Below are 14451 nucleotides of genomic sequence, written 5' to 3'. Positions count from 1 at the left end.
CATTTGGTAGCCCACCTACATTTTGACTCCTCAAGGACCCTCCCCAAACCCTTTGCCTTGATTTCTTTCTTCCCGGGGTGGCCCCATTCAAGCAACTAAGCAGGAGGAAGATTCCCCTGTGATCCTTGTGAAATTATCTGTGGATGTTGTCCGAGACCAGGGTTGGAGGTGGTCTTGTCTGCTGTTGATGTTTTCCTTGTATTGGGGGTGAGAATGTGGCTTGAGATACCCTCCTGTATGCCACAGGAAACTCATGCCACCTACTCATGAACCAGGAGATCCTAGAAGATCTTCATTGTAGAATGACCTTCATCAGAAGAAAAAGTGCTTGGCATTTCTGAATGGCCTAGAATATCCCCTCATTTCTGAATAGCCTTTGGAGTCTGGCTCACTTCACTTAGCATAATGTTTTCAAGGTTCATCCATTCCTTTTACATGGCAGAATAATGTTCCATCGCACATATATACCACATTTTGTTTATTATCATCTGTTGATAAATTTCTGTTGGAAATTTGGTTTGTTTGTTTGCCTTTTTCAGGTGAAACTCACTCAGGGAAGTCCTCAAATTACCTTTGTGACATAGAAACCAAATGAGTCATCCGAAAAAAGGGAGGTGGAGATGCCCCGGATTAGTTGAAGGTCGATGTCCTTACATGAAGGACACTAGCCTTGTTGTCCAGTGGGAAGGCTATGTTCAGGTCTTTTGTACTTTCTAAAGAAAACCATCCAGACCTCTGGATGGTGTAGAATCTGTGGGGAGGGCAAGGAAACTGTGAAACAGCTGGAACCACCTGATGCCATTTTAGTCCTTGGTGAAAAAGTTAAGCTCTAAGAGAGACCACGTTGGCCTCTTCTCTGAAAACAGCAGGTCCAGCCAGGGAGGCTTGGCAGCTGTGAGCACACATGGCTGCATTGCAACTGCGCCGCCTTGTGGCAATGAAGAAATCACTGTGGCGACTGAGTAAGTTACTCAGAACTGGGGAGCAGGAAAGCAGGCCCTCATTCCCTTGGGCTTTTGAATGGTGTAAGCTGCCCCAGTCGATTCTCCAAAAGTTCAATAGGAGCCCACTTGTGAAAGGCAATCACTGCTTATTAATCTGGGCTTGGACATTGAGCATTTACTGCACACAAATGAGATGTGACCATATTTGTATCCTGAGCTTAAGGAGATGACGCTACTACAAGAAATAGCACCGACAATAAACATCTCTTTTGGGGTTCCCAGATTCCCACTTCTCATTTCTTCCCTTGTTAGGAAGAAATGCCGGGAGGGAATTAGGCAGAAGAGGCAAGGAGGCAGGTAAGACAGTTTTATACTTCCTCATCTCCCCAACTCCACTTTTGTGTTTTCAGATGAAGACAACTATCAAGAACCCCTGAAGGCTAATCAAAGTAGCTTGAGCTATTGCACAGAGGAGTAATTACTTTCAGCTTTATTTAAAGACTTTTTCCCTCTGTGGACAGCATTCCCTTTCCTTTGGGAAACTAACTCTTGATAATAACATTTATTTATTTTATTGTAGTGAAGTACATGTGTAACATAAGATGAGTCCTTTCAGCTATTCTAAACACACAATTCAGTGGCATGGCTTACATCCAGAGTGTGGTGCCCCCATCACCATTATTTATTTCCAAAAATTTTCATCACTCCACAGAGAAACTTAGCAACTATTAAGCAATAGCTACTTACTCACCCCTCCCACTTCTTACCCTCCCAATTCCCCAATAACCTATACAGTATTCTTACTGTCTCCATGAATTTGCCTATTCTAGATAGTTCATGCAAGTGGGAACACAATACATGGTCCTGAGTGTCTGGCTCATTTCATTTAGCCATAATGTTTTCAAGGTACCTCCATTCCTTTTTTATGGTAGCATAATATTTCATTATATGTTATATACCATATTTTGTTCACCACTGTTGACTGATACTTAGATTGTTTGGCTAGTGTGAATGATGCTGCCAGAGATGTTGGTGTACAATTTCTGAGTCCCTGTTTTCAATTCTTTTGAGTATGTACATAGGACTGAAATTTTGGATCATATGGTAATTCTGTTTAGCTTTTGAAGGAACCACCAAACTGTTTCTATAGCAACTCCACCACTGTACATACCCACCAGCAATGTTTGAGGGCTCTGACTTCACATTCTCACCAACATTTAAAAAATTATTATTATGGGCCTCCCTGGTGACACAAGGGGTTAAGCACAGCACTATGAAGCTATCTGCAGCCTCTGAAGCTCGAGTTCGATCCCTGGCCAGTGAGCTGCCCACATGGCATGGCAGACCTCTCCTGATTCGCCTGCTGCTCCCCTTAGCAGTGTATTTTAGTCAGTCTGCCTGTTTTATTCCCCACTAGGTCTCTGGTGAGTCCTCTCACACCCACACCTCTGGTCTGTACCCACTTCTTGTGTGCATAAATAAATAAATCTTTAAAAAATTAAAAAAATATTATTATAACTATCCTAATAGGCATGATGTGGTATCTCTGTGGTTTTGAGTTGCAATTCCTCAATGACAAATGACATGAAATCTTTTCATGTGTTATCAGCCATTTGTATATCTTCTTTGGTGAAATGTCTATACAGGTCCTTTGCTCAATTTAATTAGGTAATTTTTCTACTTGTCATAAGAGTTCTTTATAAATTCTGGGTAGTAGCAGATAAATAATTCACAGATATTTTCTCCGAATCTGTAGTTATCTTTCTCTTTTCTGTTCTATCCCTTGAAGAGCAAGGAAGCAGCGATTCTTTTACTTCTTCCCTCTGACTGTTATTTCTACTTTGCTGCTGAGTTTCCAGGATATAGACCTTGGAGCAGGGATACAGGCCCATTCTTTATCCTGTGAACATCCTGGTGCTTCTGAATATTTTTAGATTTCTTTGCATATATGGGGGTAATCAGATGTTATCCTTGCAGGCTGTCAAATTTATCTTCCATTGAAAACTATCCAAACTCTGAAATCTCATGAGAAATCTAATGGTTTTTCCTAAACATTATAATCTACATGGATATCTGCCAATTTCACTTGGAAATGAGTCATAATGCTGCTCTCCTTACAAAACACCTGGTTTCTGAGAAGTCTGTCTCCCTGGGGTGTTTTGGTGTTTCTGTTGCTGTTCAGGAGTGATGGATATTGAGTCCTCAAAAGCTGTGGCTATAATCTAGCTCAATTTATGACATGCAACATGTTACAAGTTGGTTTTTTGCATTAATAACTCTTAAGTGGAATCATCCCAACAAAATGGTGATCTGGAGCCCAGATTCCAGTAAGAGCCTCTTTGTGATGAGTTACTGAGGCTAAGTGGACATTCATATCATGAATAATTGACTGCTGAAAATGAGAATGCAAGCCTCTTGTTTTTAAAGTAAGGGTTAGTTGAACAATCAAACACTGGCGATCTTGATGTGTTTTCAGAAATTATTTATGTGTGTCTTGAACTTGACCAAACCTTGAGCCCTGAATCTCTACCCCAATCCAACCATAACATTTTGACAACTGTATGATGAACAGTATTAGTTTTTCACTGTACCAATTAATGTACCAATTATGTGAGAGTTTGATTAAAAATTAGAAGTAAAGGTGAGGGTCTCTTGGTGGGTCTTAAGTCTCAGCGCGATCACCCCTACAGCCTGAATTTGATCCCTGGCCAGGGAGGTGACCCACATGGCACAGCAGACCTCTCCTGTCTCCCCGCTGCTCCCCTCAGCAGTGTATTTCAGTAGATCCACCTGTTCTGCTCCCCACTCTGTCTCTGGTGAATCCTCGTACCCATCTTCTTACCCTCTTACCCACTCTGACCTACACCCCAGTTCTATGCAAAAAATAAAATAAAATAAACTGAAGGTGAACACTTACTACTAAGTGAAAGAAATCAATCTGAAAAGGTGGCAGACTGTCTGATATGATGTTCTGGGAAAGGTGAAATTACAGACAGGAACAATATCAGGGATTTGCAGGTGCTGTAGGAGAAGGAGGGGTGAATAGGTAGTGCACAGGGGGTTCAGAGGCCGGCGAGACCCTTCCATGTGACCCTGTAATGGTGGCTGCATGTCACTACAAATTCACCCAAACCCACAGAATGCACAACAGCAAGAGTGAAAAATAATCAGGAATGACGGCGCTGTCAGACATCATTGTGATTACACACCAGCAAGTATGATCCCGCCCGGATCCTCCCCACCTTCTCTCTGGCTCAGGGTCATGAACCTGGGCTGCGGGGATGTGAACCGAGCCAGCATCCCCTGCTATTGAAAGGTAAGCTAAGAAAGGCCCATGAGTATTTCTGGGTAATTATAGGAAAAGGAATGGGGTTGGGTTGTCATCAGCAGCACCCGCAGGTGTCCACTGAGGACCAGCAGCGAGTCAACTTCTTCACATGGATTATCTGACGTCACAAAGGCACCACCACACAGTCCCTACGGCTGCTTCCATTTGTGTGTGTGTGTGTGTGTGTGTGTGTGTAAGGAATTACAGCTCTACTGAAAGACTCAGGGTTATTAATTTTTTTATAAGACAGTTTATTGATAACCCTTCTGATTCTTTCCATGCCCTTTTGGCCTCTCCTTGTCTTTTTCTGGCAACTTTTCCTCTATTCACTTATGTATGGGCATCCCTGGGGTTCCGTGCTCTCCCTGGCAAACCTCCCCAGCCCATGACTTTAGCTACATATTTGCTGGTGACCCTCATGTTGACCTCTGGGGCCTAGACCTCCCACTTGAGCCTGCTGTGGAAACTCAACCTTACCATAGACAAAGTGAAATTCATTTTCTCCTCCAAGTTCATTTGCCTTCCTGTTCCGCCCATCTTATTCCACACTGGCCTGAGTCTTGCCTTGCTTGGCTATGGGGACAAATAATGTGCCCTTCGGTGAAAGTTTCTCCTTGCAGGGCATCATGGAGTAATTTCACAAACCTTGAAGGTATAAACTACTGCACAGCTAGACTGTCTGTAGGGACCACTATGGTATATGTGGATTGTCATTTGTTTTTCGGGGCATGACCCACCCAACAATCCCCAGGCCATATCCTTAAAGAGCAATCCCTTCCATGCCCCCCATCCCCACTGCCTCTGGTCACCTCTTGGGGTCTTTTTTTTTTTTTTTTTAATAGAGGCATGCTTTATTTATTTATTTGTTTGTTTGTTTGTTTTGTTTATACAAGCACTGGGTACAGTCAGAAGCACGGGAGGGTGAGAGAATTCACCAGAGCCAGAGCGGGGAGCAGAGCAGGCAGAAGGACCGAAGTACACTGCTGAGGGGAGCAGCGGGTGGCAAGAGAGGTCTGCGCGCCATGTGGGACCCTCCTCTGGTGGCCGGGGAGCAGCCGGGGATCGAACCGGGGCCGCAGAGGCTGCGGGCAGCTTCGCAACCCAGCGCTCAACCGCTGTGCCACCAGGGAGGCCCTGGGGTCTTGACGTATTAAAGTATTATAGCACTGACACTGTCTCTCTCCCACCCCACTTGTTCGCCTTATCCCAAAACAGTCTTCTCAACATATACCTCTGATGATATGACCATACAGTTCAGAATTATTCAAATACTCTCTCTGATCTATAGATAAAAATGTATCAGAGGGCCTCCCTGGTGGCGCAAGGGGTTAAGATGCAACCTATGAAACTGTCGCAGCCACTGCAGCACAAGTTCGATCCCCCGGCCAGCCAGGGAGCAATCCACTTGGCGCAGCAGACCTCTCTTGTCTCCCCACTGCTCCCCTCAGCAGTGTATTTCGGTCAGTCTGCCTGTTCTGTTCCCCACTCTGTCTCTGGTGAACCCTCTCACCCCCACACCTCTGGCCTGTACCCCAGTTCTTGTACACGTAAATAAATAACTTTTAAAAAATCAGAATGACATACACGTCCCTTCACAGATATCTTGTCCAGCTTCATATTTAATGCCATGGCAGTAGTTAAGTTACTTGTTTTCTCAAGCCTGCATATTTCGCACATTTTCTGGTCTCCGAGTTTAGAGTACCCTCCTATTGGGTGCTGCTGACTAAGAGCATCCTCACTCTTCAGATCTCATGGCTTCTGTGGCAACATCCTTGGCCCTTCAATCACATGTAGTGTTGCTGTTTCTACATTTTTTTTTTTCCTTGCTACTCAGCGCCATCACAGCACATATCATATTATGTCTCGGGTGGTTATAGATATGTGTAGGGAAAAACCTCAGTTCAGTTTTCTCCTGTGCAGGGAAAAACCCAGTGATTCCTCCTCCCAGGTTTCTCTCCTGTGAGTCTCCCTTCTGCTTCACACAAAACATTTCACTTCTTATGCGTCTGGTCACCCAATGTGGCTGTCTCCCCTTCACATGCACCCCCCCCCCATACCATGCAGGTCCCCGGGATACAAACGGGATGTCCAACAATTTAACTAATTCTGATACTCCAGCCTGAGATAGCATCAGATCCCACAGGTTAAGGGTTCAGTTCTGCATGATTCTCTCTCACACACACCCCTCAGATGCTGGCTGCATGCCGTGGGTATCACCTGCGCTTCTGACCTGCTTGATACAGGTGGGTCGTTCCCACGCCTCCAAGAGGTCCATTAACCTGCCAGGGTGGCTCACACAAGGGTGGCTCACACAATTCAGGGAAACACTTATGTTTACCAGCTTCTTAAAGGGTAGGAGAAAGGATGCAGATGAACAACTAAATGAAGAGATATGCAGGGTGAGGTCTGGGAGGACCCCCAGTCCAGGAACCTCTGGGGTGTGCCACCCTCCTGGCAGGAATATGCTCACCCACCTGGAAGACCTCCAAACCTCATAAAAACTTCACATTTTTTATGGGGACTTCCTCATGTAGACGTGCTAGATCATTAGCTCCAAGTCCAGTCCTCCCTTTTCAAAAGAATGGGGGTGGCAAGGGGCGAGGCTGAAAATTCCAAGCTCCTAGTCAAGACTTGTCCTTTCCAGGCAACTCGCCCACCCAGGAGTCCATGAAAAGTTGCTTCATTAGCACAGAAGACATCCAGGAAATGACAACGCTTTTCGGGAGCCCCAGATCAGCAAGGGGGGCGGCAAAGGCCAAACCAAAGACACCTGGAGTACTTTTATCACTTAGAAAATGACCAAGGAACCAGGGAGTCCCATGTCAGGAGCCAGGGCAGAGACCAGCACCGCTCTTTTCTATTCTCTTTCAACATCCATTGCTACATTGGGGCAGGGTCGTGTCTTATCTGACCATGTTGTCAGCCTGGAGTTCAGCTCCTGGTCCCTAGGAGATGCTCATTAAAACCGGGTGGGAGGAATAAGATCAAGAGTGACTCACTGCCACCACTTTCATAATGTTGCAGAATAAAACTGTTACAGCCAAGAGCAAATATGAAGTCATCCAAAAAAATAACACTGCACCCAGAACACTTTGCCCCTTGTACTGTTCAATCAATACAGGGTAAGAAGGACTCAGAGACCTAGGGAACCTGGTGTGGTCTTTGGAAGCCATGAAGAGAGGAGAGAAAGTCCATATTAAGGGATGTGTGTGGGGGTGGGGTGGGGGAGTATAGCGGGGTGGGGGGGTGGCCAGATAATAGAGCCCTGCCCCTATCCTTACTGCTTTGCTCCTGGCATCAGTGATGTGGGGATGAGGCCCCCTACCTTGGAATCCTTACCTTCCCAGTCCCAGGTGGATGGGTTCCTAGAAAGTGCAGGAACATGCTTGCCTCTGTTTAAATGGAATGGAGTTGCCTAACTCTTGCCAAGAAGGAATAATGCTGACATAGTTATCTCATGCCCCTTTTTACTTTCACGCATTTCATCATTTTGCAAGCTTGGGTTTTGAAATGGTGCCTCTTGGCTCTGTGCAAACTCCCTGGGCAGGAAGGGGCTCCCACTCCCTGGGCAGGAAGCCTGGCCCAGCAGGGACCCTGCTAGTTAGCCAAGATCAAGGCTTTGTAATGCAAGGCCCAGTTTGCACCCCAGAGCACCCTAAGAGAGCTCACCTTGGGCGGGCTGCAAGGAGCCTCAGGAGGGTTGGGCCCTGCTGCCCACAGGGCGTGTTTCTCTGCTGTCCTAGCTCCAGGAGATTCATGGCTGCTGGGCCCTGGTCGGGAATCCTCTGGCCAAGCTCTGGGTCTTTCTAACTTGGCATTTGAGGGAACAGCTTCCTCCACCTTTTTGTGCAAGTTCATCCAGACCCTGCAGTGGCAACCTGGGCCCTGAGGGAGAGGCTGCCCAAGACCAGGGCTCCTGCTCCTCGTGTTCTTCCTTTGCATTCTGAAAGCGATCACCATTTTTTAGTTGTTTCTTAAAATCTTAGGAAAAGAAATATTTTATTTTTTTGAAAGATTTATTTATTTATGCATACAAGACCTGGGGTGTAGGCCAGAGGTGTGGGGAGGTGAGAGGATTCACCAGAGAGTGGGGAGCAGAACAGGCAGATCTACTGAAATACACTGCTGAGGGGAGCAGCAGGGAGACAGGAGAGGTCTGCTGTACTGTGTGGATAGTTCCCTGGCTGGGGATCGAACTTGTGCTGCAGAGGCTGCTGACAGCTTCCTAGTGCTGTGCTTAACCCCTTGCGCCACCAGGGAGGCCCCTGACTTGTACTCTTGACAAAGCAATCGTGTTTTTAGCTTAGGTTTTCTTTTAAATCAGACAATTTCCTAATTGCCCGGTGTTTTACCAGTTGTTTCTGATTGTCACTCTTCAGAAAGCAGAGGACACCCCCTCTCTGTTCTGTCTTCAACGCTGTCCTCCCAGTTCACCCTCAGCTCTAGATAGCACTGTCTCTCTTGTCACTTCAGAGAGTGTCCCAAGTCTGCTCCATTGCCTCTCCATGCGGGAATCGCACGCACTCTGGTGTTTATCCTGCCTCCTGCCCTCACTGATGCTGCTCATTTTGCCCTCCCTTGTCCAGCTTCTTGGTCTCCTTCTCAGTCCTCTCTGCTAGGTGTTTTTTCCAGCAGCTTCTTGGCTTCCCAGCAGCTGGCTGGCTTGGCCTTGGCTTCTGCCTCCTGACAAAATGGGTGGGCGCGGCCTCCTTCTTACTGCTGCATCTAGCCCTGATAGCCCAGGCCTTCACCTTCATTTCAGCGGGCCCCTGGGTCCTCACCTACAGGCTTCACAAGCACTCTCACACCCTGCTGCCTCAAGTCCAGTTTGACTGATCCCAAACCTGACCCTCCTTCCCTGGTTCTCTCATCCAGTTAATTCTATCATCATGCATACCCATGATCTGAGTTAAAATAGCAAGGAGTAAAATACTGAAAGTCATCTGGAACGCCAGCTGTTTCCTGGTTCCTCTGCTCCGAGCCCACTTGGTCACTGTGTCCTGTGATTTCTGCCTCCTAATTAGCTTGGTGGGTCACCAGCTTCACCAAGACCCTCCTCACCTTAAAGAGGCAGGGAAGGAGCAAGGGAGTCTAAGGAGAGGGAAAGAAAGAGAGAAATGACAGAATGAATGATGAATGATCGCTGTTAACATCCCCCAGCAGTTCTCCACGGCTTGAGGGAGAAATTCTCAATTCCTGAGAATCTCCCAGTACTCTCTCCCAGCCCAGCCCTAATCCACCTATTCATCCAGCCTTACCCCCTCCCTTCACTTAGAGGGGGTACCACTCCCCAGCCCGCCCCCTCAAAGTACACTCACTTTGCCTACTGTAAGCCTTCTGTACCCACGCCTTCGCACACCCACTTATCCTGCTTACTCTGTTCTTTCTCTACTTTCCTTCCAGTCGCTCCACCCACCTGGGGCCCCTGGGAATCCATCCGGAGCCCAGAGCGCTTTCCCTCCGGCTCACTTAGCGCTGCCACCCACTGCAGGACAAATAAGACCTCCCTCCCCATCCCGCTGAACTGCTGAAAAAGGCAGGCCCATTTTATTTCTCAACTTCCTCGTGACCCGATGCAGTACCCAGTACAATTAATAGCCAAGAAATGAACTAAGTAACTGCTTTCCAGCTCTGGCTACTGAGTTGGGACTTGAAGAGTGTGAATTCTGCCTTTGGGAGGATTTACAAAATCCAAGTATCTGAGTGTGAAAAGTGGTTTATACTTTAGGAAAAATCATTTTCTCTTTTAAAATATGGGCTGGGGCCTCCCTGGTGTACAGGGGTTAAAGATAGCGCTTTCAAGCTATCGCCAGCCACTGCAGCATGAGTTCGATTCCCTGCCAGGGAGCTACCCACATGGTGCAGCAGACCTCTCCTGTCTCGCCTGCTGCTCCCCTCAGCAGTGTGTTTCAGTAGATCTGCTTGTTCTGCTCCCCACTCTGTCTCTGGTGAATACTCTCACCCCCCCACCTCTGGCCTGTACTCCAGTTCTTGTATGCATAAATAATTTACTCTTTTTTTTTTTTAAAGGGCCAATCAGAAAACTATAAAGTAGAGCAGGAGAGCACAGTCTGGCTTGTGTCTCTTGGTCCTTTACCCACCTGGATGAATTGTTTTAGCTATAGGAGTGCAGTAGACCGGTGTGTGCATAATCCCCCAAGAATTCCAGTACGAAGTCATTGCTAGATCTGTTTTAAGGTAGGAAAACCAGAGGGATAAAGAATATTCTCTAGCAACCTGGTCCTTTTGAATCTGGAGGGAAAGCTGGGGGTGATCACACTTAAGCCTGAGACCCACCTCAATGGTCTGCCCAGTCCCAGAAAGCACTGGAAGGAACTGAGTTCTTGGCGTGAAGCCAGGAGCAGGGAGCTCTGTGGGCATCCCACTGGCCTGCCCTCCCAGTTGAGGGTGGGTACAGGGCTGGGAGCTTAGGGTCCTCTCCAGACTAAAGAGAGCCTGGGAGTCCACCTCCAGCTATGTGTGCCATCTTGGGGAGCAGCAAAGAGCAGCTGTCAGCAGCACCTGAGATATGACAGAAAAAAATCTTCATTTCCCAAACACTCTTCTTGCAGGAAAGAAAGTCAAGATCTCCCGGAGGGAGTGGTGCTGTTCACCTGCTCGCCACTGTCCACTGTCCGGTCAGAGCACGGCTTCTCACGTTTCCCTGCTTTGGGTGGTGGCCATTTCTAAGCTGGCCCTTGTGGGCAGAAGGCACGGTGACACACATGACCTCTGTCCTCAGGCCTCACGTCACCTTCCCTGCTGCCAGCCTGGTTCTTTAGAAGTGACCCATGACCTGAAAAGTTTTTTCAGATTAGTCTCTGGGAGTGGCCCCCACTGCTACCCCAGAGAAGTCTGGAGTGAGGACTGCCTGGGGGGCCGCCCCGTGAGAGCCTTGTGCTTTCCGATAGGGTGAGCAGTAGGGACAAGGTCAAGTGGCGTCAGAAAGAAAAAGGCATTCTCTGGAATCAGCTCTTCTAGTTGACATCATTGCTGTATTTGAAGGGAATTTTGTAAACATTCCACAACAATGAGGACAGTGGTGTGTGGGTCCTGGCACTTGGACAGGTTCTTGCCTTCTACTCTCCGCTGCCCTGACTGCGGCCCTCTCCTCCCTCCTCAAGCCACCAACTGGAAAGGAAATACTGTAGAGGCCGACAAACTCTTCCCAAGAGAACCCACCTCCTTCGGATGCTCTGATAGTGGAGGCCAGAATACTGAAAAACCTTGAGATGAGATGCCCATTTTGGGAGTCACCCCTGCTTGCCTTCCACTGTGTTTGTGTTCTGGGTCAGCTGCAGGGAAGGAGCACCAGGGGTCTATTTAAAGATTAAGCAGGGAGGAGGGGTTCCTGTGTGGCACAAGGGGTTAAGGCAGTACTAGCCTCAGCCTCTACAGCACAAGTTCGATCCCTGGCCAGGGAGCTACCTACATGGTGCAGCAGACCTCTCCTGACTTGCCCGCTGCTCCCCTCAGCAGTGGATTTCAGTGGACCTGCCTGTTCTGCTCCCCACTATGTTTCTGGTGAATCCTCTCACCCCCCACACCACTGGCCTGTACTCCAGTTCTTGTACACATAAAAAAATAAAAAAATCTTAAAAAAAAAGAAAAAAGAAAAACTAAGCGCGCCTCCCTAGTGGTGCAAGGGTTAGAACACAGTGCTATCAACTATCGCCAGCCACTGCAACATGAGTTCAATGCCACATGGCCTACACCCCAGTTCTTGTATGTACAAATAAATAAATCTTAAAAAAAAGAAAAAGAAAAAGAAGCAACAGGAATGAGGAAGAGAAGACAGAAAACAGAGGAGCTGGCCTGGCTGAGTGATTGTAAAATGACCTTCAGTCTTGGGGTTTGGACACTGGTTTGCCGAGGATCCCTGTTACAGAATGGCAGCTCCCCAACGCTTATAAATTACTGGCTTAAAGGGGGGATTCCTGCCTCCTATTGGCTAAAGACAATTGAAACCCCAGCCCCTGGCCTTTGTCACATGGCCACAGTAGTTAACCAGTTGTGTGCTCAGATTATTATTTTAAAGATAAATGGTGACTTGGTTTTGATTGTTTTTTATTCTAAGCTCTTCAGGATAGTTAAGTCAAGAAAGAAGTGATGAACATGCATGTCGCAGCACTGTGTTAGAGAATTTTCCTAGAAGGATGCTGAGCTGAGAATTATTAACTTACTGGATTTGGAAGCAGTTCTGGAACCTACTTTAAATCCAGGCAGGATGGGGTCTTCCTGGTGGTGCAAGGGGTTAAGCATCAGCACTATGAAGCTGTCCACAGCTACTGTGGCACAAGTTTGATGCCTGGCCAGGGAGATACCCACATGGTGCAGCAGACCTCTCCTGTCTCACGCACTGCTCCCCTCAGCAGTATATTTCAGTAGATCTGCCTGTTCTGTTCCCCACTCTGTCTCTGGTGAATCCTCTCACCCCCCCACCCTCTGGCCTGTACCCCAGTTCTTGTATGCATAAATCAATTAAAAAAAAAAATCCAGGCAGGATGGTAAAGAATACAGAACCCCTCCCTAGCTCTCTCTGCCAAGTAAATCCTTCTTTAGAAAAAGCAAATGGGGTTAGGAATGACTTTTTCTTTGAAGTCACATGGATGATTTATATCCACATTTTTATTTTGTTAGTATTAACAAGACTGGCTAAGTAATTTATTATTTGAGGTATTAGTTGATGCCCTCAGACAAGAGAAAACAGAGACATGAGACTAGAGAAATAAAACTATTTCTATTTGCAGGTGATAGGACTGTAGGACTCACAGAATCAATGAAAAAAAAAAAAAACTAACACAAATGGAAAATTCAGTAAGATAGCAGGTGATAAAATTAACATATAAAAGAACTAATTTTCTCATTTACAAACAAAAGCCTGTTCAAAACTATAATGGTGGAAAAGTGCTTACTTATATATTCTCAGAAAGAGAAAATAACTATGAATAAACTGGACAGGACATGAACAAATCTTATATGAAGAAACCTTAGAACATTCCTGAGAAAGAAAAAAGAATATTTGAGAAAATAGGAAGGTCCAGAATGCTCTTGGATAGGACAATTAAATTAATATACAAATATTAATTCACCACAAGGTAAATGCAAATATGATTTTGAGAAATTTACCAATGAGGATTTTCTGTTTCTTGTTTAATTTAGAGCTAGCAAGTATGTTCTTACATTTATATAGTTAAATAAAAAGACAAGGATAATCAGGAAAAAAGAAGAGCAAGTAAGGGAACTAGCAGATAGTAAATCCATCATAACACCTCTCTCTGTGAGCATATCACATACATAAACCATATATATGTAGTAAAGGCAGTTGTCAAATCACTAGTGAAAATATGGATTTTTAAAATTTTCAATAGATGTCAAGATAATACAAGCAATCATTCAAAAAACAAATCTTTTAAATGGTCTTGGCTGAAATATTTATAAGCTCATGACAGATGTTTGGCAAAGTTAGGGTTTAAGGTTGACATTTAATCACTCTTCTCCCATCCCATCCCAACCCCCTATAGTTGAGAACCAGCTGTGAAACACTAGAGTGTTACCTCTGAATATCAGCTATATTCTGGAAATGCTGGAATAGAGAACAGGACTAGAATCCAGAGCCCAAATTGGTTCTTATCTGTACCCCCTCAGTCTACAGTCTGTGCTGATTCCTCTGAGGGCAAGTTTGGAACTGCAAAGCAGGCAGTGACAAAGGTGGACTTCTTAAGAAATGGGGTTGGAACAAGTGGAAATCCATTTGGAAAAAAGGATTAAAAGTGGGCCTATATTTCCCCTCCACCAGCAAGAACTCTTAAATGAATCAGCAATCTAATTTAGAAAAGTACAGCCATATAAATCCTGAAAGAAAACATTGGTGAGCTGTATAATTTGGAGAAAGATTTCCTAATTATGATTCAAAACTCTAGAAGCAATAAGAGAAAATCAGTACAATTGATGGCATTAAAAAAATGTAGGGTCAATTCACTAGAAGCAATGTCAGAAAACAGATGAGAAGCTGGGAAAAATATTTACAACTTATATTATCAAGGGCTAATTATGTCAACACATAAAAAGCACTTAAGAACCAAGAAGAGGCCTCCCCGGTGGCGCAGCGGTTGAGCGCTGGGTTGCGAAGCTGCCCGCAGCCTCAGCGACACCGGTTCAATCCCCGGCTGCTCCCCG

Source organism: Talpa occidentalis, unplaced genomic scaffold, assembly GCF_014898055.3.
Source record: "Talpa occidentalis isolate TD23 unplaced genomic scaffold, MPIMG_talOcc4v2.1 talOcc4.2, whole genome shotgun sequence".
NCBI lineage: Eukaryota > Metazoa > Chordata > Mammalia > Eulipotyphla > Talpidae > Talpa > Talpa occidentalis.
Note: the sequence above shows the minus strand (reverse complement) of the source record.